This window comes from Pongo abelii, chromosome 2, assembly GCF_028885655.2.
Source record: "Pongo abelii isolate AG06213 chromosome 2, NHGRI_mPonAbe1-v2.0_pri, whole genome shotgun sequence".
NCBI classification, from domain to species: Eukaryota; Metazoa; Chordata; class Mammalia; order Primates; family Hominidae; genus Pongo; species Pongo abelii.
In genome coordinates this window covers 93448719-93472826 of record NC_085928.1, presented here as the reverse complement: position 1 = coordinate 93472826, position 24108 = coordinate 93448719, and the positions used below count along the sequence as shown (strand labels likewise).

At 39.0% G+C, this 24108-nt stretch overlaps 1 protein-coding gene and 1 non-coding gene across 28 annotated transcripts in view; both read right to left on the bottom strand.

The window, feature by feature from the left end:
• FHIT (fragile histidine triad diadenosine triphosphatase) overlaps positions 1–24108 on the bottom strand; it is a 1506756-nt gene that overhangs the window by 1108664 nt on the left and 373984 nt on the right. The window contains exon 4 of one of the 27 annotated variants that reach the window (XM_054550614.2): positions 21376–21422. The exons of the other annotated variants lie outside the window; for them this stretch is intronic. The gene's annotated coding sequence lies outside the window, so the exon portion shown is untranslated. The remainder of the gene's footprint in view (positions 1–21375; positions 21423–24108) is intronic. 27 annotated transcript variants of the gene reach the window in all.
• LOC112132970 (small nucleolar RNA U3) lies at positions 2825–3041 on the bottom strand. The gene has a single exon (XR_002914660.1). It is a non-coding gene; the product is annotated as a small nucleolar RNA U3 (small nucleolar RNA).

Here is a 24108-nt window from a genome sequence, read left to right as displayed (position 1 = left end):
AAGCAAGGTCGTCTCTTCTGAGAGATAATAAATTCAGGGGGAAGCAAACCTCACCTTTGTGTTTGAGGATATGTGGTGTATTTTAGTGCAATTCTGCCTTTAAGATAAAGTGCCAGCTGACTTAATGGTAGTTGTGATCTCTGCTTCATTTCATCTTTTATCTAATGATCCACTAGTTAGTAAATCTGCAAATCCTGAAAGAAACATAAGTACTCTTTTTCTTTGCAGTGTAATCACCAATAATAAAGGCTTATTTTTTTGCATTAACATTCAACCTCAATGTATTTAAATGTTCCACATACAGAAAAACACCTGATTTTTCCCAAGATTTGTTAAACATAGTCCCTTTGATGACCTTAGTAACACTGCAAAGATGTCTTCATGTAAAACTTAATTTGAGTCCTGATTACCTTACTGTGAAAAACCATAAACACCAAACAAAAGTAATCATAATATCCAAATACCTAAAACATAATACCCAGGTTGAAGGAAGTGTAAATGTTCAGATTCACCAGTGGGACTAGAATGTAAACTTCTTGCGTTGTGGTTCCTCCAAATCATCTGGCCACCTGGGTATCATATCCCACAAGCATATGGTAACACAGATAGAGTAAGCTCAAAGTGTTCCAACACCAGGACATTTTATGGCCACATCAGACCAATTATATTTTTCACTTCCTCTCTTTCCCTAACTTTTCTCATACAAAGCTTCTTCTATTTCCTTTGGCACTTAGTAATACTTAAATGCATCTTCACTGTCTTATTCAGTGTTTCTAGGTTTGGAAGGTGTATCACTTGGGATTGCTTTCAGCTGCACTAATTGCAATCTAGCTAACCAACAGCCCAACAGTGATTTAAACATAGAAAGCTTTCTTTTCTGGATATGCATGTGTGCATGTTTTGTTATGTTTTTCATGCAACAAGATGTCTGAAGGTATAATCTGACACTGAGCTGGTATCTCATGGTGTCATGAATGCCCCAGGCTCCTTCTATTTTTTTTTTTTTCCTCGGCTGTCCTTCAGTGAGGCTTTCACTTTCATTGTCATAGATGGCTGCTGGATCTCCAAGTTTGACACACCCTCCCTAGGCAAGAAGAGGGGGAAAGGCAAAGGGGAAAGAGGATGCCAGCCAAGTCAGTCCCTTTCTAAAAGCTTTCCAGAAAGTTCCATCCAGTGACTTCCACATACATCTGCCCAGCCACAAATGGGTCATACAGTCTTTCCTAACTGTAAGAGAGTGTGGGAAGCTGGATATGAGCTAAGCATTGCTGCTCCAAACAAAATCAGATTTCTGTTAGGAAAGAATGGATGGAAAGTGGATCTTAGGAAGGGGACAACCAATGCCTGCCATACACAAGTATCTGTGGTGAGCAGACGTGGCTAAGTGCCTCTTCCTATCTAGGGAGGTTCAGGGAATTACTCAAGATCTCTTTTGTGCCAGGGAACTAGGGAGTCAGTCATCTCATTTGCTTTCATTTCCTCATCTCTGAAATTTCCTACTATGGTATTCCTCTTAGAACACCATTTAGAAGTGTTATGGTTTTCTGTTCTTAATCCAAATGTGACAAAAAGTATTCTCCTTCTTCTCTGATAACAAAATCCAAATTCTGATAGGCAGCATGTGCTTAGCCTTAGATAATGAATAATGACTGGTCTAAGCCAATCATGGCAATGCTGTGTTCTTTTGCCATTGATTGGTATTCAGTAGTAGGCATGTGACCTAGATCGAACCAACGAGTGGAAATACACTGGGGGGCTCATGAAAGATTTTTCAACTTTGGTAAAAAGTCATAGTTGGAAGAGGAGAAAGCCTTTTCTTCATATGCCTCTTCTTTCCTGTTTTAGATGCTGTCATGTTAATGCTTTGTGCTTAGAGCTGTAGAAGCCGTCTTATGACCATGAGGCAATAGCCAAAAGAGGAAAGAGCCTGAGTATGAAAGACACTGGGTCCTTTATGATATCACTGAGTTGCCAAAATAACCCTAGGATCCTCTACCTCCTGTTTTCTCATAGTAATAAATATCCCTATGATTTCAGCACTATCACTTTAATTTTCTGTTACAGGCAGCTGAAAGCATTCAGAACTCACATACTATCTTAACATCATCTTCCATGTGTTATGGGCCAAGAGTACATTCAAGAGTAGCTACAAAACTTACATTCATTGTTGTATCCCTGTGGCACTCCCTTAGAGTTCTAGTGTTCTGTAGTGTACTTTCCTCAGCCTAGAAGGATATATGTTTCCCTCTCTCCAGCCCTAAGGAACTCTTAATTTAAGACTGACAAGACGAATGAGTTAGAATGAGGGTGAATCCAATTCAAAAGAAGTAACAACAAGCAAGAAAAGCAAAGAAACTTGTAAACACCAATGTTATGGAGTGTGAGAGTGTAAGCTTAAGGAGGCTTTTATTTTGGGGAGAAGATGCATCATCTCTGTTTGAATGAGAGAAATTAAGTTGTAATTATGATGGTGTTTCAGTTAAAGTATTTGATGTGGAGGACAAGGAGACCATTCCTAACATGTTACTTAGCAAAGAATATGGAGGCGAGGCAGAAGACTGTGATGGAAAACGCTCAGAGGCCATCAACCAAAATGGTAATGCATTTGAGGCAGATAAATTTGTTTCTTGCTAGACAGAGGTGGGGTGAGCCCTGACATACGTCTTCAAAATTGCAAAAGGCACAGATTTGGGGGGAAAAGGGGGTTGATTCACCAAATCTCAGAATAGCAGAATGGCAATAACCCTACTGCAAGGCTTCCAGTTTTCCTCAGTTTAACTCCTTTAGCATACTGCAGCCAAATAGATTTTTTTTAAAACTAAAGATCACTCAGACTGTGTCCTCTTCCTCTTAATCTCCCCAAAGGAAGAAAAAAACAATAATCAATGGCAAATGGCAGTTGTAGTGAAGCAACACCAAGAATGAGCTTCGTGCTCGGGAGAGAACATTGCATATCTTCCTGTGGTTTCCAGTGCTCTACACACTTGGGGAAACTCCTTTAAGTAATGAACCACAGAAATGACCCCTGGAAGTATAGTCTTCAAAGTGATCTTTTAAAGATCCAAATATTTCCTGCTCCCACTCTGCCCAGAGACCTTCACTGGCTCACTACTTCTTCCATGATAAGATCCTAAAACCTTGTCACAATCCACAAGGCCTTCATTGTCCACCCCTGCCTGCCTCACTGTCTTTATCTCCCACCACACTCTGCCTTCTCTATGCTCCCACCTGCCATCTTCTTCAGTGCATGGACCCTATTGTACTCTCTCAGGCCTCAAAACCATGTAACATCCTGGACTTCCTCTTCGCTGGTCTAATGCCTACTCATACTTGGCTTCTGAGATTATACTTCACTCCATGTGGAGATTATCCTCAACCATGCCTCACTCCAAAACCAGGTTACCTTCCCAATGTGATATACTTGCCATAGTACTCTGCTTCCTTTTTTATAATACTCATCACACTTGTGATTGATTGACTCTCTTCTCCTTTACATTGTAAGATCCATAAAGGCAAGGATCATGTCTGTCTCTTTCTGATGTGTAACAAGCCTGAACATACATACAATAAATGGCCAGGTGTAATTTACCATTGTGTGGATGCCATCTTGGGAGGGGGGATTCTAATAGTTCAAGGGCATGTATGAAAAACAGACTCATGGTAAAATAATAAGAATAGAAAAAAGTTACTCAGAGTGGTTTAATGGCTGGGGTATACCTGTTACTATTTTAATTAGACATCAAAGGAAAATCAGTGTCCTCCCTATATGTTCCATGATTTTGTACAACTGAGTTTAGAGCACAAGCTAAGGTATCAGACAGCATTTGACAGCCCAGCGTCACTACTTATCAGCTGTGTGAGGTGATATAATCTCTCTAATCCCTGTAAGCCTTAGTTTCCTCATCTTTAAAATGGGGATAATGACAAAAGCTTTTCAATAAGGGTTTGTGAGGATTAAATGAGATAATACATGGAAACCTTTCATCCCAGTGCTTGCCAAAGAGTTAGCATGCAATAAATGTTATCAAGAGTTCTTTCTTGTTCTGCCCATCAACATCTGAGACAGAATATAAATACAACTGGTCCTGGGCCTGGTGGCTCATGCCTGTAATCCCAACTTTGGGATGCCAAAGTGGGAGGATCACTTCAGGCCAGGAGTTCAAGACCAGCCTGGGAAACAAAGCAAGACTCCATCTCTACAAAAAATGAAAAAATAGGTGGATATGGTGATTTATGCCTGTAGTTCTAGTTACTTGGGAGGCTGAGGCAGGAGGATCAACTGAGCCCAGGAGTTCAAGGCTGCAGTGAGCCATAATCATGCCTCTACACTCCAGCCTGGGCTTTTAAGATTCCATCTCTTAAAAAGAAAAATAAATCAACTGGATCACTAGCCTGTAAGAGCTTAACAATTGTTAGGTAGTATTACTATGGGTGTTATTGTTTTGTTATTTGTGGCAAAAAGTACTAGTGCTCACCTGAGCACACGACTTCCTTATGATCAGGTACGTCCATGTTTGTCTTGGTCACTACTCCAGCCCAGTGCCTAGCACAGTGCTTGACACATGGTGTGTATGCAATGAACACTTAATGAGTACTTAAAGATCTAACCAGTATGATAATGCAGATTCTCTTGTAAGCAAATGAATAGAGAAAGGCAGTATTCCACAGAGAAGGAGACACGAAAAAAGAACAGGCTTGATTTTACTAAAAAGAAAAACATACTTTTAAGCAGTAACATTAGAAGTTCCCATTTCAATGGCACAAAATAGAGAACTCATTGAGAATTGTGTGCTATAACATGGTCAAAGCAGAGGCCGATAATGAAGGCAGCAGCATTCAGAACCATCACATGTATGGTCAGCTTTCAGACCCTGAAAACTCGATTAAAACATTCCAGGAAACCGCTGCACTTTCATTCTAAAGGAAGATTCTGAACTCTGTTCACATATTACACCCATTCATATTGCTTTGTCTACCAGTGTGGCCTTTTATAAAGTGAGGGCTTCTTTCTTCTACCTTGCTCCATGACAATCAAACCCAAAATGCCTTCCACCCTTAAAAGGAAGTTTTGATAAGTGCCTTATTACAACTATCACATATGACACAAGGCTCACCACTAATCGGAGACAGATGAGAATGAATTACTTAAATAGGACAGAAATAGCCATTCACTTCAAGAAGGTCCCAGTTTCTTGAAAGTCTGTGGCACTGAGACCATTTACAGTTTGCTGTCAAGATTCCTAGCAGTGCTCATTACCTTGGCTAGCAATCCCTCTGGACTACAGAAAACTTATTTGAAATATATATAATCACAGGCTGCAATGCCTAAGTGCAACAGGATGATTTAAAAGCACCATGATAGTGTTCCCCCAGGACATTCATCTCTCCCTGTCTATTCATCTGTGATCCAGACAAAAACTTGGAATGCAATCTGTATATTGATATTCCCTAAAAAGGATTTCAGCAGCTCTTTAGGAAGAACTGTTTTAGTGGTTCTGGAAGTCTAGAACATTCTGCATTTGTGGTATTTACAGATTTTGTTTCTATTTCATAAAAATAAAGCCCCACTAAGAGCAATATTCAATTCCTATCCCAATAGGAGCACAGAATAATGGTTAAGCACATGTTTTTTGGAACGAAGCAGACCTGTGTTCATCTCTGGGCTCCTCATAGACCTCTTCATAAACTTAGACAAGGTATTCAACCTTTTTGAGTCTCAGCTATATCAGGTAGATTACTATGCGTGCACAGAAGAGCTTAATAAATGTTAGATGTTAATGGTATTAATATTGTTTTGCTGCTGTTGCCAGTTTTTCTAGCAGAGATTATTAGTATTCACCCATGCGCACAGGTAGACCGCATTTCCACCCATGCACACAAGTAGACCGCATTTCCAAGCTTCAGTGGAGTAAGGTGGGTCCAAATAACTGAGTTCTGATCAATGGAATGTGGCAGAAGTGATGTACACTCTTTCCTGGATGGGCCTACAGAAATCTTCTAGACTCTACTCCTCACTCTTTCCTTTTCCCTTCTCAGGCACCCTGAAGGCTACTTGTTAAAGAATTTAGAGCTACAAGATGGAAAGAACCTGGATCCTACCTAAGAACCTCCTAGGAGAGCCACCCTTCAGAAACATTTGCAGTGGATTCTGATACGATGGTTTTTTTTTTGCCAAGCACGGTGGCTCATGCCTGTAATCCCAGCACTTTGGGAAGCTGAGGTGGGTGGATCACTTGAGATCAGGAGCTCAAGACCAGCCTGGCCAACATGGTGAAACCCTGTCTCTACTAAAACTACAAAAATTAGCCAGGTGTGGTGGCACGTGCCTGTAATCCCAGCTACTGGGGAGACTGAGGTAGGAGAACTGCTTGAACCTGGGAGGCGGAGGTTGCAGTGAGCCGAGATTGTGCTGTTGCACTCCAGCCTGGTGAAGAAGTGAGACTACATCTCCAAAAAAAAAAAAAGATACATAGATATGATATATCTGATATATATACATCTGATATATCTGATATATCCATATCATATGATATGATTGATATATATGATATATATGATATATATACATCTGACATATATCATAGATATCAGATGTATACGTGATATCTATGTATACATGATATATATCCTATATATCTATGGATACATGATATACATCCTATATATCTATGGATATATGATATACACATCCTATATATCTATGGATATATGATATACACATCCTATATATCTATGGATATATGATATATACATCCTATATATCTATGGATATATGATATATACATCCTATATATCTATGGATATATGATATATACATCCTATATATCTATGGATATATGATATATACATCCTATATATCTATGGATATATGATATATACATCCTATATATCTATGGATATATGATATATACATCCTATATATCTATGGATATATGATATATACATCCTATATATCTATGGATATATGATATATACATCCTATATATCTATGGATATATGATATATACATCCTATATATCTATGGATATAATGATATATACATCCTATATATCTATGGATATATGATATATACATCCTATATATCTATGGATATATGATATATACATCCTATATATCTATGGATATATGATATATACATCCTATATATCTATGGATATATGATATATACATCCTATATATCTATGGATATATGATATATACATCCTATATATCTATGGATATATGATATATACATCCTATATATCTATGGATATATGATATATACATCCTATAATCTATGGATATATGATATATATCATATATATCTATGGATATATGATATATATATCATATATATCTATGGATATATGATATATATATCATATATATCTATGGATATATGATATATATATCATATATATCTATGGATATATGATATATATATCATATATATCTATGGATATATGATATACACCAGATGTATATGATATATATGATATATATCATATATCATGTATATACATATATCATATATAAAAATATATATCATATATACATATATCATGTATGATATACATCATATATGATATATATGTGATATATACATATATATGATATACATGATATATATGAGACATATGTATATATGATATATAGATATATGTGTATATATGATATATACATATACACATATGATATATACACATATATCATATGATCTGATTTATGATATATATGATATATCATATATGTTATATGATATATGAGATATATATATATCTTTTTTTTTTTCAGTTAAGCTACTGGGTTTTGATGAAGCTCATTACAGCAGTTAGCCTACTTCAGGGTTTCTCAGCCTGGGCACTACTGATATTTTGGACTACAGAATTCTTTGTTACGGAGGGCTGTCCTATGCATTGTAGGGTGTTGAGCAGCATCCCTGGCCTCTATCCCACTAGATGCCAGTAGTAACCTCTCCAGTAGTCATGACAACCAAAAATGTCTCCTGACATTGCCAAATGTCACCTGCAAAATCGCCTCTGATTGACAACCACCAGCCCACACTGGCCAAAACATCACCATCATTGCTATCATCATCATCATCAGTATTGATAGTCTAGTCTCTCATGTTCCCCTTGAAATCACTGCAAAAGGACTCAAAGTTCCAAAAGAGGTCCAGCCCAGTTTTTTTAGGAGAAAAAAGTGAAATGACACTAAAATTTAAGAAAAGGTAAGGGATCAAGCAATAAACCCAAAGTTATAGGAGACCAAAAAACAAAGTAAGAACCAAAATAAATATAATCTTTTTTAAAAAAAGCTAGTTTGTGTAGTCCCAGCTACTAGGGAGGCTAAGGCAGGAGAATGGCATGAACCCGGGAGGCGGAGCTTGCAGTGAGCTGAGATTGCGCCACTGCACTGGGCAACAGAGCAAGACTCGGTCTCAAAAAAAAAAAAAAAAAAAAAAAAAAAAGCCTGGTTTGATCACTTTGGTAATCTAGAATAAAATGATTAAAACAAAAACAAACCCAAATATCTGGGTCTAGGAATTTCAATGTGTCTAACAAATGCTTGTAGAATATCTACCATGAGATAAGCATTGGGCTGAATATAACTTGGTAAATAAAACAGATATAATCCCCGCCCTCAGAGATGAAAGGTAAATAAAAATATGGAGTTTTTTGTTTTTGTTTTTGTTTTTTGAGACAGGGTCTTGTTCTATTGCCCAGGCTGGAGTGCGGCAGTGAGATCATAGCTCACTGCAGCCTTGAACTCCTGGGCTCAAGTGATCATCCATACTAGCTAGGACTACAGGTTTGCACCACCATGCCCAGCTAATTTTTGTATTTTTTTATAGAGATGGGGTTTTGCTTTGTTGTCCAGGCTGGTCTCAAACTCCTGGCCTCAAGGAATTCTCTTGCCTAGGCCTCCCAAAGTGCTTGGGATTACAGTCATGGGCCATTGCACCCAGCCAAAATATGATGGATTTTTTTGAACAGCTTAAACACAGTCATGAATTGACCACTGCAATAGGCAGACTTCTAAAGATGTCCCTGCAGGATTCCCATCCCTGGGCCGGGCATGGTGGCTCACACCTGTAATCCCAGCACTTTGGGAGGCTGAGGCAGGTGGGTCACTTGAGGTCAGGAGTTGAAGACCAGCCTAGCCAATATGGTGAAACCCCCTGTCTCTACTAAAAACACAAAACTTAGCCAGGCATGGTGGTGAGTGCCTGTAATCCCAGCTACTTGGGAGGCTGAGGCAGGAGAATTGCTTGAACCCGGGAGGCAGAGGTTGCAGTGAGCCAAGACTGCACCATTGCACTCCAGCTTGGGCGATAGAGTGAAACTCCCTCTCAAAAAAAAAACAAAACAAAAACAGATTCCCGTCCCTGGTTATCCAATTAAACACTAGATTAGGTGCTGCCATGAAGAGACTTAGCAGATGTATCAAGGTTACTAGTCAACGGACTTTAACATAGGAAGGTTATCTTGAATTATCTGGGTATGTCTACCCTAGTCACATGAGGTTGTAAAAACATAAGTGGAAGGTGGAAGAATCAGTCAGAGTGAGAAAGCAGAAGAGGATGCAGGAGCTATGCAGCAGAGGGAAAGTCAGATTCCAAACACAAGAAAGAAAAAGATAAGATGAATCATTGATGGTTCTAAAATGTAGGAGGCTCTGTGTGAGGACCAGAAAGAGGCCTGAGGGAGCTAAGGGTGGAGCCCTGCCTAACAGCCAGAAAGAAAATAGGGGCTTCAGTCCTACAACCACAAAGAACCAAATTCCGTCAATAACCTGAACGAGTTAGGAAGTAGGTTTTTCCGCAGTCTCCAGTAAGAAACACAGCACTGCTGACACCTCGATTTTAGCCCAGCGAGACATGTATCGGGCTTCTGACCGCCAGATAATAAATGTGTGTTGTTTTAAGTCACTAAATTCATCATAGTTTGTTATGACAGTAATAGAAGACTAATAAACCATTATGCACTAAATATCACAGAAAAGAAAGGGTTTAAGAAAATAGGTATTAAAGTATGCCTTATCACCTTATCATTCATCAGTCTGAGGTTTACTAAACACTTGATGGGTGCTCATTAGTGGAATAAATTAATGCACTCATATTTTCATTCATTTGTTAAAAATATGTGTACAGCGCCTCCTCTCTGATGGTCCCTGGTGAGGTATTGAGGTTACAATAGTGAAATAGATATTATCCTCTGTTTCTAACATCTCATAATGGAAGTGGAGGACAGAAACATGTACATTCAACAATAATGCAAAGAACATAATAAAGGTATTAACATCACCATTATAAAAGTATGAGTAAAAGTATGAATAAGGGAGTACAGAATAATAATTACAGATGGTATCTATTGAGTACTTGTCTCATTTCCCTTCACAACAAGCCTATGAGACTGTATTAGTCCACTTTCATACTGCTATGAAGAAATACCCGAGATGGGATAATTTATAAAGAAAAAGATGTTTAATGGACTCACAGTTCCACATGGCTGAGAAGGCCTCATAATCATGGCGGAAGGTGAAGGAGGAGCAAAGGTACATCTCACATGGTGGCAGGCAAGAGAGCATGTGCAGAAGAATTGCCCTTTATAAAACCATCAGATCTCATGAGACCTAATCACGAGAACAGCATGGGAAAAACCTGCCCCCATGATTCAATTATCTCCTACCCACTGGGTCCCTCCCATGACATGTGGGGATTATGGTAGGTACAATTCAAGATGAGATTTGAGTGGGGACACAGCCAAACCATAGCAGAGACAGACCCATGATTCATACCATCTTGCAGATGAAGAAGCTGAGGTACAGGCAGGTGAAGAAACCAGCCTAAAGTTACTATCGGTAAGTGGTGGAGCTGGAATTTTAACACAGGAGGTCCAACTTTAGAGCCCATGGTTTTAAACACTTCATTGTGCTGTCTCTCATTGCAGAAGGGTGAGGAGGCCTCACAGAAGGGCTGAGATTTGGGATGAATACCTTCACCAAGAAAAGGAGAAGCCAGTAGAAGAAACTGCATTGGTAAAGCCAGAGATTCAGGAAGAAGGTGGATGGTGTGGCATATTCTGGAACAGGGCTCTGTATTGGCAAGGAGGGGTGGCAGATGAGGTTGGAGCCTAAGTTGTCCTGACTTGAAAGACTTGAACCTCTCAGTAGTTTGAATTTCATTCTAAAGCTATCAAAAGAACCTATTCAGGAGCGTGATAAGGTAAATAATCTTCAGCAACTCGCATATCATTTTTAACATTGTTTCAGGGGATATTAGTGGACACTGTTAGGAACCCAGTGTATAGCCCTCAAGTATGACACTTATTAATACACCTTAGAAAACACCCTTTGAAAATACATCAAAACCCTAAAAGATTTGATTAACTCTAAGGAAATGAGGATAAAGGGCAGATGCATGTAAGAATCCAGCTGTCTTCTATCTACAAAGCTCTTCATATCCACAACCACAAAGACATTACTCAGCTTCTGAATTGCCTTAGTTCACAATAAAATAGAAATAAATCATAATAAAATAAAATAGGGAATACATCTACCTGTTGGCTTTGAGAAAATTTCTCAATAGCAACAAACCAACTGCTCAAATCAGAATCCCCCAAAATAAATAAATAAGGTACATAAGAGGGAATGCATGTGTTGACCAAAAAACTAAAAAATTCTCCCATTTCTGTCTGATGTTGAAAAAAATCATAGGTATTTGGCATTTTAGCCTATGCTGTTGAATGTGGTAGCCACTAATTATATGTGGCTATTTAAATTTAAATAAGGTAAAATTAAATAAAATTTATTTTCTCAGTCCCATTAGCCCCATTTCAAGTCCTCAACAGCCATATGAGGCCACTGGCCACTGTACTGCTCAGCACATGTATCAGACATGTCCATTGTTGCAGGAATATCTGTTGGGAAAAAAAATGAACTATTTATTTAGATAAAAATAGTGATTTGTTTGACATGCCTAATAAAATTCAGTTTATTTTAAGATTATGTAATTAAATTCAGACTTATAAGAGTCTGAATTTTCATTTTAATCGTTTGTATGTATTTCATTCTTCTTAGTATGAAGAGAGTCTATATCAAGAGACTTTCTATGGAGACAGGGCCCAGTTTGTATTAGACCCCAGCTCTGTCTTGGGCTCTGTGCTAGGCATTTCATATCTGTTATGCTACTTAAGGCTCATGACTCCCTGTGAGATAGGCATGCTTATTCTCATTTTTCCCTAAGTGGTGGGCTGTGACAAGGCTGAAGCAAAGAGAGGGCACAACATCTTTTCAGAGTTAACACTTGAGAAACATCTATTTCTTCTTAAGTAGCTCTACTGCTACTCAGAGAAGTAGAGTATGTAGACTAGACAGTTAAGCTTTCCATAGATGGGGTTTACTTAGAGGGAGATAAGATTTCTTTCGCACACAATTGTAGATTTTTTTTAAATGGTCAAAATCCTCCTGTTCTAGCAGTAGCTAAGAAGTGACTCGAGGAAGCATTCAACAAGTAGGAAAGAAGTCTGCTCAGAAGGAGGCCCTGAATCAGAGATGCCTGTCATCTGTTCCCAAAGGCTCCAAACTCCTGCCACAAATACACTGAGGGTTCCTCTCTCTATAACTTCTTCTCTTCAATCTCTGGAAGGAATGTACTTGATATTTATTTTTAATCTGAGTCTCCTTCCACAAAAAGTGTAGAGGATGTGGTACCCAGCCCCTAAAGTCTTGCCTCTTGGTATTCACACTTGTGAAGTCATTTTCCATGTGGAAGAGGGCTGACCTGTGTAAGCAATAAGATGTTGCAGAAATGTATGAATTCTGTGGCTAGGTCAGAAGAGCTATGAGTCCTTAAAGCTTTCCCCCTGTTCTCTCTCTTGAATGGCTGTCTCTGGAGGAAGCCAGTCACCATTCTATGAAGTTACTCAAGCAGCCAGTGGAGAGGCCCACATGGGGAGGAACTGAGGCCTCCCACCAATACTCTCCATCAAGCTGCCAGGCATGTGGTACCTTAGAAGTGGATCTTACAGCCCCAGTCAAGCCTTCAGATGACTATAGAGCCAGAACCACTCTACTAAGCCTGTCCCAAATTCCTAACTCACCAAAATAACATGAGATAGTAAATGTTTACTGCAGTTTTAAGCAGTTGAGTTTTGGCATAATTTGTTATGCAGCAATAGGTAACTAACCCAGAGGGTTTTTCCAGCTTTGCCTATGGGCAAGTCTACAGATGAAACAAGCGGCTTTTCATATTTAGTGCTCTCTCTCACAATTATCAGGAGATATAATTATCTTACTATCCAGGCTGCGATTCTTGCACACAAGCACCAAGTCATCCATTACTGCAGACTCACTTCCCATGCTTGATGAATAACTGGGTTCCTGTGATTTTTTCCTCTTTTCTTTCCCCATTGACTGTTGAAATTGTTTGCCTCAACTATTGAGTCCCTTCTCTTCAGTTTGCCTCCTTTTCTTTTCCTCCTACATGAGCAGAAGCCAGGAAATTGAACGTATTCGATCACAAAGTATGCATAACTCTCAGCAACATGAGCCTACAATAGTCTTTTTAATGACCAGAGGAAGGTTGTGAGGACTCTTAATTAATTTGTTATGAACACCCACTCCCATAAGGAAGCTGCTATGCATTTGTGGAATAAATTAAATAAAATTAGCAAATTTGCTTATTACCTATTTCCTGCCCTTTGAACACAGGCTTTACCCATAAACTACATTTATTACACACTAACTGAATATGCAAAGCACTATGGGTAATGCAAAAAATATAGCTTGTCTGTTTTCAATGTACTCATAAGCAAATATAGGAGACATTACAAAGATGCAAATATGTATTCATATTCACATATATGCATAAGCAGACATTTATATATCAAAGACAGTGAAGGCTAAGGGCCAAATAAATGGTACACACAAGTGTTAACAGATCTTCAAAAGAAGATGTTATGGCTGTGAGCTGAATTGATCAGGGCAGCCTTTATGCAGGAACAAAGTCTTAAGAAGGTTTAACTATGGCAGATATTATTACAGATACTACTTGTTTCATCCAGTTCTCCTTTAGCCCCAAGCATAGAGACTCCTGCACATCTCAGCCTCTTATGAGTGGGCAGGATCATGTGACTAGCTCTACTTAGTGGAGCATGAGAAAAAGTAACATGTTTCATTTCTTAAGTCAAAGAAAAAACTATGTTTAATTCTCCAGTCTTTCTCTCCCAAAAAGTTCACATGCTCTGGGGTAACTACAGGATGTTAGTGGCTCCCTCAGCCTGGGTCTATCTGAATGACTACAATAAGCAGAGCCCCCTGACAACTTTTGTTGGGCATGTGCCATTAGCAAGAACTAAACCTTTCTTTGTGATAGGCCACTGTGATCTGGGGACTCATTTGTTATTGCAGCATAACTTAGTCTCTCCTAACTAAAACAGAGATTCCCAAAGGTGGAGAAAAGCAGAGAACAGTAGAGGTAGCTTATAAGACATGTCTTACATGACCTTTCTCAATGACAAACCTGTGTGCTCACCAAGACATAGCTTGTTATGACATATCTGAATAGAATTGAAAGTTTTTAAATGAAAACTTAAGAAGGTTGGAAAGGCAGCAGAATGAGCTACTGCCTGTGGGTGATCATTACACATCTCAGAATAACAGGATTATTGATGCCTTGGCCAGAAGCATTCCTTTCCCTCCATTTTCTTTTTCTTTGAGATTGCAAGTCATATATTTCCATTTGGAAAACAGTATTTCATAACCTCCAAACCTAACATGAGTCCTATGAAACCCTAGTCTACAGTTGAACAGCCAAAAATAAAGACTTGGAATTCCTTCAAAGCTATCCCATTTTACAAGGCAATGCTTTCTCTCTCTACCAAGAAGTTCCTGCTTGATAGATTCCCCTCTCTTGCTGTATATTACACTTACTGCTCTATGCCTGTCACTCCCTATTCTCTTCCTAGTTGGTTGTGCCTTATTAAATTCCACATTTTGAAACAACCAATAAGAATCAGAAAGCCTCAAGAAGCCCTTTCTCATACAATCAGAGCTCCCTTTTTATCTAGGAATAAACTATATTTTCCAATCAATTCATGAGTGGGATTCATTGACAATATATTCTCTTTGTAACATGTTGTTTCTGAATGAGTAGTAAATGGTCTTCAATAAGGATATGGTGATACATTTTAGCTAAACTGTTTCATACTGCCATTAACTCCCCTGCTAACTTTCTTAGGAGTCTAAAGACACAATCAAATAGCTGTTTCTGACTATTATTCTCAAAGCGAAGCTCCAGGCCGTAATCTCAGGGCATGCATGAAAATATCAGGTAACAACTCAAAGGCCCATTTCAGCTTCAAATACCTCTGAATATTTGTGAGTTTGAGGAGCAGAGTGGGATAGCAGGGGAGTGGAAGAGGAGGCTTCTGAGAAACTTAATTATCTACATTTTAGAATGTTTCAGTCTTTGGCCTTTTAACACTGTAGTAACAGCCTGGCTTCTGTCATTTTGAAGGGATTTCCCAGCTTAACCAAATCCCAAGGAACCAACCTCAGATTGGTCTCTTATCTAAGGAAAGATTCTGGCAACACAACAGGAAGGATTTGGAAAATTTAATGAAGATTTTGAAATACCCCTAACACACTTAATTTAAAGATAATACCTATTTCATCTAAATCTCCTAACCCCCATGCGGAAGATCAATTCTAATTTTTGAGGACAATTATTCATGTGTTATTGGCTTGAAGTACAGAATGTATTAGTAAGTCTCTTCAGTTCTAAGTAACAGAAACCAAATCAGGCTAGGTTAAAATTGAAGGGGCATTATTAGAAGGGTGCAAGAGTGTCTCAAGGACTCAGAGGCAAAGATGCAGCCAGTTCCCCCCAGTGCCAGGAACCAGAAGGTGGGCAGGGACTCAGGGAATACAGCTCCCTTCTTTCTCTGCTTCTCAATTCTCTTAGGGAAATACGGTTGTCCACAGATCTCAGGTTTACCTGTCATAGTTCTAGCCACATGCAAGGAATGACTGCATATCTCTGAATTCCAAATTTCAGAAAGTGAGACCTTGGGGTGGGAGGTGAGGCATGCTTGGACTCGGTGTCTAACTCTAATTCAAACAACTTTTGCCACGGAGCCATGTAGTAGCCAAATATGTTTCTAAGGCCCAAGGGACCACTCTTACAAAGATGGAAGATAGTTCACTAAAAAGAAGACATGCTTTCTAGACTCCACAGCCACCCCAGAAGTGCCAAGATAAATAATAGAGAGCCAGAGTTTAAGCAAGGGCCACCATCACTGCAAGTTGTCTCATCCAACTTCTCCCTTTATAGGAATTGATATGACTTCAAATATTCATGTCTGACACCAATGAAGAGGAATGTCTGTTCTTGAGCTCTTTTTCTCGGTTTCCAAGGGGCCCTCAATACCCTGCTTTACCATTTAGTGTGGATTCTGACAAAAGAACAAATTAAGATACTTTGATTTGATTTTTAATTTTTTCTTATAAAGACTTGCAATAAATATTGTGGGTACCTAGAAATAATCCACCATAGTGCACAACACAATCTGTTGACTTACGTTAGCTTCCATTTTCCTTCTTGGTCTGACATATAAATTCACCTTGCTCCTCAATTCTGTCACCTACTATTTTCAGCATGTATGAGCAACAGTAAAGTGCATGCCCACAGAACTCAGAAATGAGAAAACTAATATTGCTCTGTTATATGCATAATGGATCAATACAGAGGTATTTAAACACACAAGGAAAAAAAAACCAGGTCAGCAGGACTTCACTTTCAACTGATAGAGAATATTAACATGTTTATGGGCAGAAAAAGTGGTCAGCTGTAGAAAAATATACAAAGAAAAGCTACAAAGAGATGTTGGCAGTGGCCATTTAAGCTCTGTCTAGGGAAAGGAAGCCTTTAGTTAATGGCCTTCAACTATTCTAATGTAGGGACACGGCACCCCTACTGTGGAGAGAGATGTAGGAGGTGGAAGGTAGCTAAGGCCTTGGAGTTTCAGTTCCACAGGCAAGGCTATCCTTATCATGAGAACTGAGCAGCATGAAGCTATCTGTAGTCTGACAGTCATATTGTATGTTGTGTCAAATGAAAACATAGCATCACTCAATTCCTTTTGTTCTCTTCTCTTGCTAAACACACAACTATCTGATGCTCTGGCTTCCCATGGACCTCAGGCCTGCTTAGAGGATGGAATGCAATAGTCCCAATAGTCTGTGCAGTGGGCCAACTGCTGGTTGTAAAATCACAAAGGGGCCTTATAGGCTACCGGGTCTCACAAACTTGGGTAATGTAATTCCATCTTGAAGAGAGATTCCCCCATGGGTAAGACCATGGACCATGGTAAATGAGTGTACCCCAAGAGAACTGCTTGGGAAATAGCCACTTAGCCTATTCTCCTGGTGATGCCCCAGACATTGTCAACATGGACCCCTTGGAGCATTTCCTCGTTGATGTCTACATTTGTTAGCTTACTCTTAATTAAATTTTCTAAAAAGATGGCACAATAGCAGCATTGAGAACATGATTTTTAGGAAGAAAAGGAATCCCATGTAAACCTGTTTCCATTTGTGGTTCTTGCCTTTCTGTCCTTATCCATAGGGCAGCTCATTCTTGCATATCTGCAGATCTTGCATGCCTGCCATTTTGTATCTTCCTTTTTCTCATTATATCAGAAGCATTATAATAAGTTACATTACAACCCATTTTGCATATTTTAACATTGCCTTCACAGTGAAACTATAGAGTGCCTTATGATGGCACTCTAATGAATATTCTGTTCTGCTTCTGTTACTGACTACCTTAGGAAAAGCATCCGAGAACTCCTGTCTCCGATGATTATCTCTCCTAATCAGGCTCTCTACTATCAAACTGCTCAGCAAAAGGAACTCACCAACCTATAGTGCTACCAGAAGTCTAATAACATAACACTGTCACCACAACTTTTTCAGCACTAAACATGATCATTTTTAAAAATAGTAAGTTTATTAGGTATATAATGATACTTTCCAAGTTCCAGCCTGTTTATAAAGGACTCTGTATAAATAAGGAAGGGGTCCAGGAATGGTGACATATTCAACGTGTAAGTCAGGATGCTAAATGTCTGACTGTATTTGTTTATTTTTTTCTGAAATGGAGTCTTGCTCTGTCTCTTAAGCTGGAGTGCAATGGCACAATCATGGCTCACTGTAGCCTTGACCTCCCAGGCTCAAGTGATCCTCCCACCTCAGCCTCCTGAGTAGCCAGAACTACAGGCACACACCACCATATCCAGATTTTTTATTTTTTGAATTTATTTATTTATTTATTTATTTATTTATTTATTTATTGTAGAGACGAGGTCTTTCTTTGTTGCCCAGGTTGGTCGTGAACTTCTGGACTCAAATGATCCTCCTGCCTCAGTCTCCCAAAGGATTGAAATTACAAGTGTGAGCCACTGTGCCCAGCTCCTATTATATTTTTAAAAGGAATATACTGAGGAAAATACAAACGGAGTTCAATTGATAAAAAGAAACCTCTGTAATATAAGCAGGTGAATACAATTTACAAGATCATACTTCAGTATGAATTCAGTAGGAATTGCATGTTTTGCCTGCTGTGTGTCCCTAAGGGTGACACTCCTGAATGGGACTTTAGTTTGCCATAAGCCTGCTTTGTTTTGTTTGTGGTAGAAATTCCATGCTATGAGGAAATGCTTTCATTTCTTTTGCTATCTCATGAACACTTGTTGCAAAAAACATTTGTAGGCAAAGAGCTTCACACATATTAAAAACTTGTAGCAGAAAGTTAATTCTCTAACATGAGTTGTCCAGCTCAGGGGTCTATAATCCTGTAATTCATTTTGGTTCCAATAAATACATACTTTCTGTGAGACCCTTTGGGGAAAGGGTAATTAGATATTTCACATCAGTGGGATATCTTTCCTTCTTTGGCTCCCTCTCCTTCTTTCCTTCTCCTTTTCTTCTCTTTAATTCTTCTACCCAGAAAAATTATCAAGGAGGAAAAATACATTACTCTCTGCATTTTTATAAGTTGGCCAGTTTTGCTTCCTGGTTTTTGAACAGAAAATTATGCCTCAAAAATAATCCCATGTTATTGTCTAAATTCATTTTCCTCAGTCATTAGCCCATAACGCAATTTTCCTTTTGAAAATAAAGAATAGTGATCATTTTTTGAGACAAACCCTCACTCAGAATGATTCAAAGAGAATACAAATTTAATGATCACCCTGAGAACCCAAGTAATACATCTCAGGAAATAATAATAAAATTTATGATGGCCTTAAAATTGCTTAACTCCTTTCAGGAAACCCTGAATTATAGGGTAGTAACATAACCAAGCACTGGCAACAACTCACAAAAGTCTAGAAGAGTTTTGCCTTTGAGTTCATAGGCAAAGATGCTTAAATTTTTCCCCCTTCAAAAAATAAAGATTATTTATTATTTACTTTCCTGTGCACTGGACACTCCTGCAACATGCCTATAACTCTTGTGTTCTTAGATTTGAGCTTCAAGGTCTCTGAATGATGAAAAAACTTGTAGGGTAGCATGCCAACCAACTTGGGTTTTTTGTCTGTTTTTGTTTTTGGAGGAGGGGAACAAGGCAGGGAGAGAGAGAGAGAGAGAGAGAGAGTGAGTGAGAGATCACACTACCAGGAGCTTCATAAAGAAATCTGCAAAGCAGAATCAAAGGGGATGAAAGCAAAAGGATACAACTTTTCCCTCCAGATGATTTTACTGGGAGGAAGAAAGATTTGAAACTATTGAGTGCTTTTTCTGATAACCACCTATGGCTCTCTCCAAAGACACCATGTAAAGTTGGGCAAGTTGTTTTCTGTCATGTCAGGAAAATATTTAGTAGCAGTCTTATAAAAGTAAGCACTCAGTGCTGTCCCAGGGAGCTGTGGATTTGCTGTGCAGCCTTGTTTCCTTCAACAGGTTCCTTTGTTGCTTTGTGTGTTCTCCCCACAAAGGGCCTGCTCTTCTTCTACAGATGGGTTTACCATTCTCTCTGCATGAAGACTGTTCAGAAGTACACAAACCAACAAACCATCCAAGCTGCCTCTATCTGATGGTCCTGGTATATCCAGAGTACTAAATAGTGGCCTACAGGATGGGAAATTCATACTGACTGACTCCACAGGAGACTGGGAAAGCTTAACTGGCTGATAGCTCTGAAGTCCTTTGAAGGAACAAGCACTGTTTAAAATTCTAAGTAGTAATCTTATAATTTGCTAATGGAAAGAAATATAACCCAGCTAATGTGTGCCTCCCATTTCAGAGAGTATGTTTCAACAGCAAAGCCCTTTACAATATTTAGATAAACTTCGATGTATAGAAAGTGCAACAGCAAGGTAAACAGCAGGGTTTCCCGCTATGGCATTTTAAAATGTGGTGGATGAAATTTGTCACTTCTAAACAAGTGCCTATAATAAAAATAAAATATCACTATTTATATGGTATATGTTAAAAATCGTCCACTCTCCCCAACTACACCAGATCAAAACCTCTTGTTTTTTAAATTATGGAATTATTGAAATGTATTGAGCACATCCCTACTTATGAGTTCTGTAACCTGGGGCATGTTATTGAACCTCTCTGAGTCATTTCCTCATCTATCTAGACAAGGCTAATGGTAATACCTACATTGTAGGGCTGTCGTTAGAATTTTAAAATAATTTAATAAAACAAAGGTTGGTATTTATTAAACTCTAAATACATGTTTGCTGCCATCAGCAGCAGCAGAATCGCTTGGCAATCATGCCAACACTCCTCAAAGAAAACAGTTCTGAAAAGGCTGTGTGCATCCTTGGTCTGAAGATTTCCTTGGTCTAAAGAGTCTCTTGGGCTAGTGACCAAATCCTTCATTAATTTCAAGAGCTCTGGGAACCCTCTGAAACTGAATGTGGAATGGTATAACTACTGGTCTGTGCACATTTTTCTAGAAAACCTCACATCTTTCATCACATTAAGAGGTTAAGAATCATTGCCATATGTAGTCATTAGCTTACCTTTAACTCATTTCTACTTCTAATGGAGAACTAGAGTCCTGTTTAGAACAAGTAACCAGGACAGGGACAGAAGAAGGAGACTATGCATCTGTCACTCTTGCTGATTAGGCTCCACCCTCTCCCAGCTTGTAGGGGCCTCCTCTCCCAAGAGTTGCAATCCTAGACCCGCCTCCCATCTGCAGTCTCAACCTATCCTCTTCTAAGGACTAATCATGGCATATGGCAAGAGAGATTTAAGACTAGCTAGGTCAATGCTCTAAGCTCAACAACAAGTCATCTCTGAGGCAGGGCGCTGTCATGGAATGATCATGACCTCTGAAATAGGAAGGTCTGAGTTTGATTTGGTTTGACTACTTACTGGATGTGTGACCTTGGAAACGTTTACTTAATCATGTCTTTTGTCACCTATAAAATAAATACAATAAGATTTACGTTGTGAGTCTATGAGAGAGAAATGAGATAATATAGAGAATATTTTTAAAATGGGAGCACATGTCAGGCAACAGCAGATGCTCAGCAATGTTCTTTTCTTACCTGGGCTTCAACCTGGCACCCTTGGTCACCTTCCCAGGACCCAAATCCCTCTAGGAATAAACTCTGGCCCTTGCTGGCTTCTTTATTCTTCCTCCCACCTGCATACTCGAACCCATCCAAAGACATAGGTCTGACTGCCTTGGAAATCTTTTCTGATGCTTACTACTTGTCCAACATTCATTTTTCTGTACCATGTCTGTAGATACTGGATTCCCCACCCTAGAATTCTACCCACCTCTTGGGCCACGCTGTTACAATGTGTGACTGACTATCCTACTCCCACTTCCCAAGCTAACCACTTAATTGAATGGCTGCCCATCAACATACTCCTTAAATGCCATGTTAGGTCTGTCAAACCCAACCCACAGACAAGCCTTATCCTCAAATCTTTTCTGCCCTCTGCCACAGTGCTAACTGGTTCATTGTGCTTGTTCAGCATGCAGGGACCTTTAATTTAATGGGCCTCTCCCATTTTTCACATATCATGAAAGTTATCAGATTTAGGTTAATTAAGTTTAAGACATCCATAGTTATTTGAGTGAAAACTTGAAGGCAGCATAATGGATAATAATGGTAAAATGATAATTTTTGAGCTCTTAGTAGATGGCAGGCATAGTCCTAAGCAGTTTAAATATATTTTTTCATATGATTTTCATAACAATCTTACATAGTAGATTATGATCATTATCTCTACTTTATAGGTGAGGAAACTGAGACTTAGAGAAGTTAAGCAAATGGCCAAAAGTTATGCAGGTAGTAAGTAGCAGACATAGAATTGAGAAGAGAGCCCCCATTCTAAGTATGTATGAAAAATTTCAGGGTGTCAATTTTTAGCTAAGGAAAACTTATTCATGTGTATGTGTGTGTGTGTAAATGAATATTCATTTACTTATATATCTATTTCCCAGGCCTCAATGCAATCAGAGATCTCTGAAGAAGTGACCATATTATGAACATAAATTTTTGACTTCATAACTTTACAGTGATAAATAACCTCAGGTTATCAGGATCCTAACCTTAAACCACCTGAGATTTTATCACTGTTCCTTTAGTAAGCAAGGGATTTTTCAACCCTGAGACAGATAAAAAATAGATTGTAAGGTCAATGAAATCCATTATATTCATACTTTTTGGTTGAGTTTAGGTAATGGAACAATCTGAGTATTTTGTATCAAGTATTTGTGATGTTTAAGAGGATTTATCTTATTTAAGAATCTGACAGATTGCCCCTGCAATTAGAAGTACAATTGATTACTAACTTCTAATTTTAGATTAAAAAGTTTAACAGAATTTGATGTTTTTAAGTAGTATTGAGATGTTTAAGATAACTGAATTTATTCTTTATGAGTCTAGTATATTTGATTCAAAACATGGCTTCAAAGCTTAGAAAGGTTTTGCTTGTTAAGGTTGTGAGCTTGTATTGCCAAGTAATTGAAGCGTTTACAAAGAAAGTAAAATTGGTAAATGTGTAAAGTTATTTTAAAATACTGATAAATACATTTAACAAGTAAATACAGAAGTGTATTTAAGTAGACATTATTCTTTTATGGCATTCATAAATTCATAAATTGCACAAGATAACCTGAGTTGCTCTAAATGCTTTTCAAACTTAAGTTTAGGGGAGCAACATCAGCAAGATGGCTCACTAGAAACTCCAGCACTCATCTGTTCCACAGAGACAGCCAAAACAATGAATAAACAACTACATTTTAATGTACACAACTGAAGGAGAGTGCCAGAGTACATCAAAGGAGTAACAGAAACCCTGGTGAGCACAGAAACTCAGGACAGCCGCAAAGAGAATGGAAGGAAACATCAGAACTCCACCACCCTATCCCCAGCTGAGATGAGCCAGAAACCCAGAGGAAACTTTCCCTATAGGAAAAAGGTAAGCAAGAGGATTCCAGTAGCCTCCGCCAACACCTTGGACACCCACAGTTCTCACTACTGGAGTCCCTGTAGTCTTCACTGGCACTAAGTCCAGCTGAGGGAGCTGCCTAGAGGCCACACAACTGCATTCACCTCAGAGAAGGAACTAACACTGTGCTCTATTCCCTGTAGCCCACATGGCAACTGTGCTGTATCATCTTAGAACTGGAACTACTGCTGGAGTGTGATTTTCTCTGAGGGTGAGCAGGCTTGATGCCCCTGCCTCCGTAAGGCTAAGCCGCCTCCAAACTACCCCAAACCAGTGGCCACAGCCAAGCTACCAGCAACTGTTAATGCCTTTCCCAATGGAGTCAAACAGTGAAAACTGCTGCACCTATCCCTTCACCTGCCCTCTTGTGCTAGAGCTGAAGCAATACATTCCCTCCTGGGGAAACAGCGCTTTGGCAGAACAGTTCCATCTGCTTCTCTCCGCTGCAACTGTACACTGCTTCTAGGGGTCTAGAATGGCACAGTATCTCCCAAGGAAATAGTGCTTTGGTAGAACCCTGTATCCCAGGTAAATGGTGCCTGGGCCACACAGAACAGTCATGCCTGAGCTGAAGTGTCACATTGCCCCTTGGGGAATCATTGCCTTGGTCAAGTTAAACAACTGTGCATCCCAGGGCTG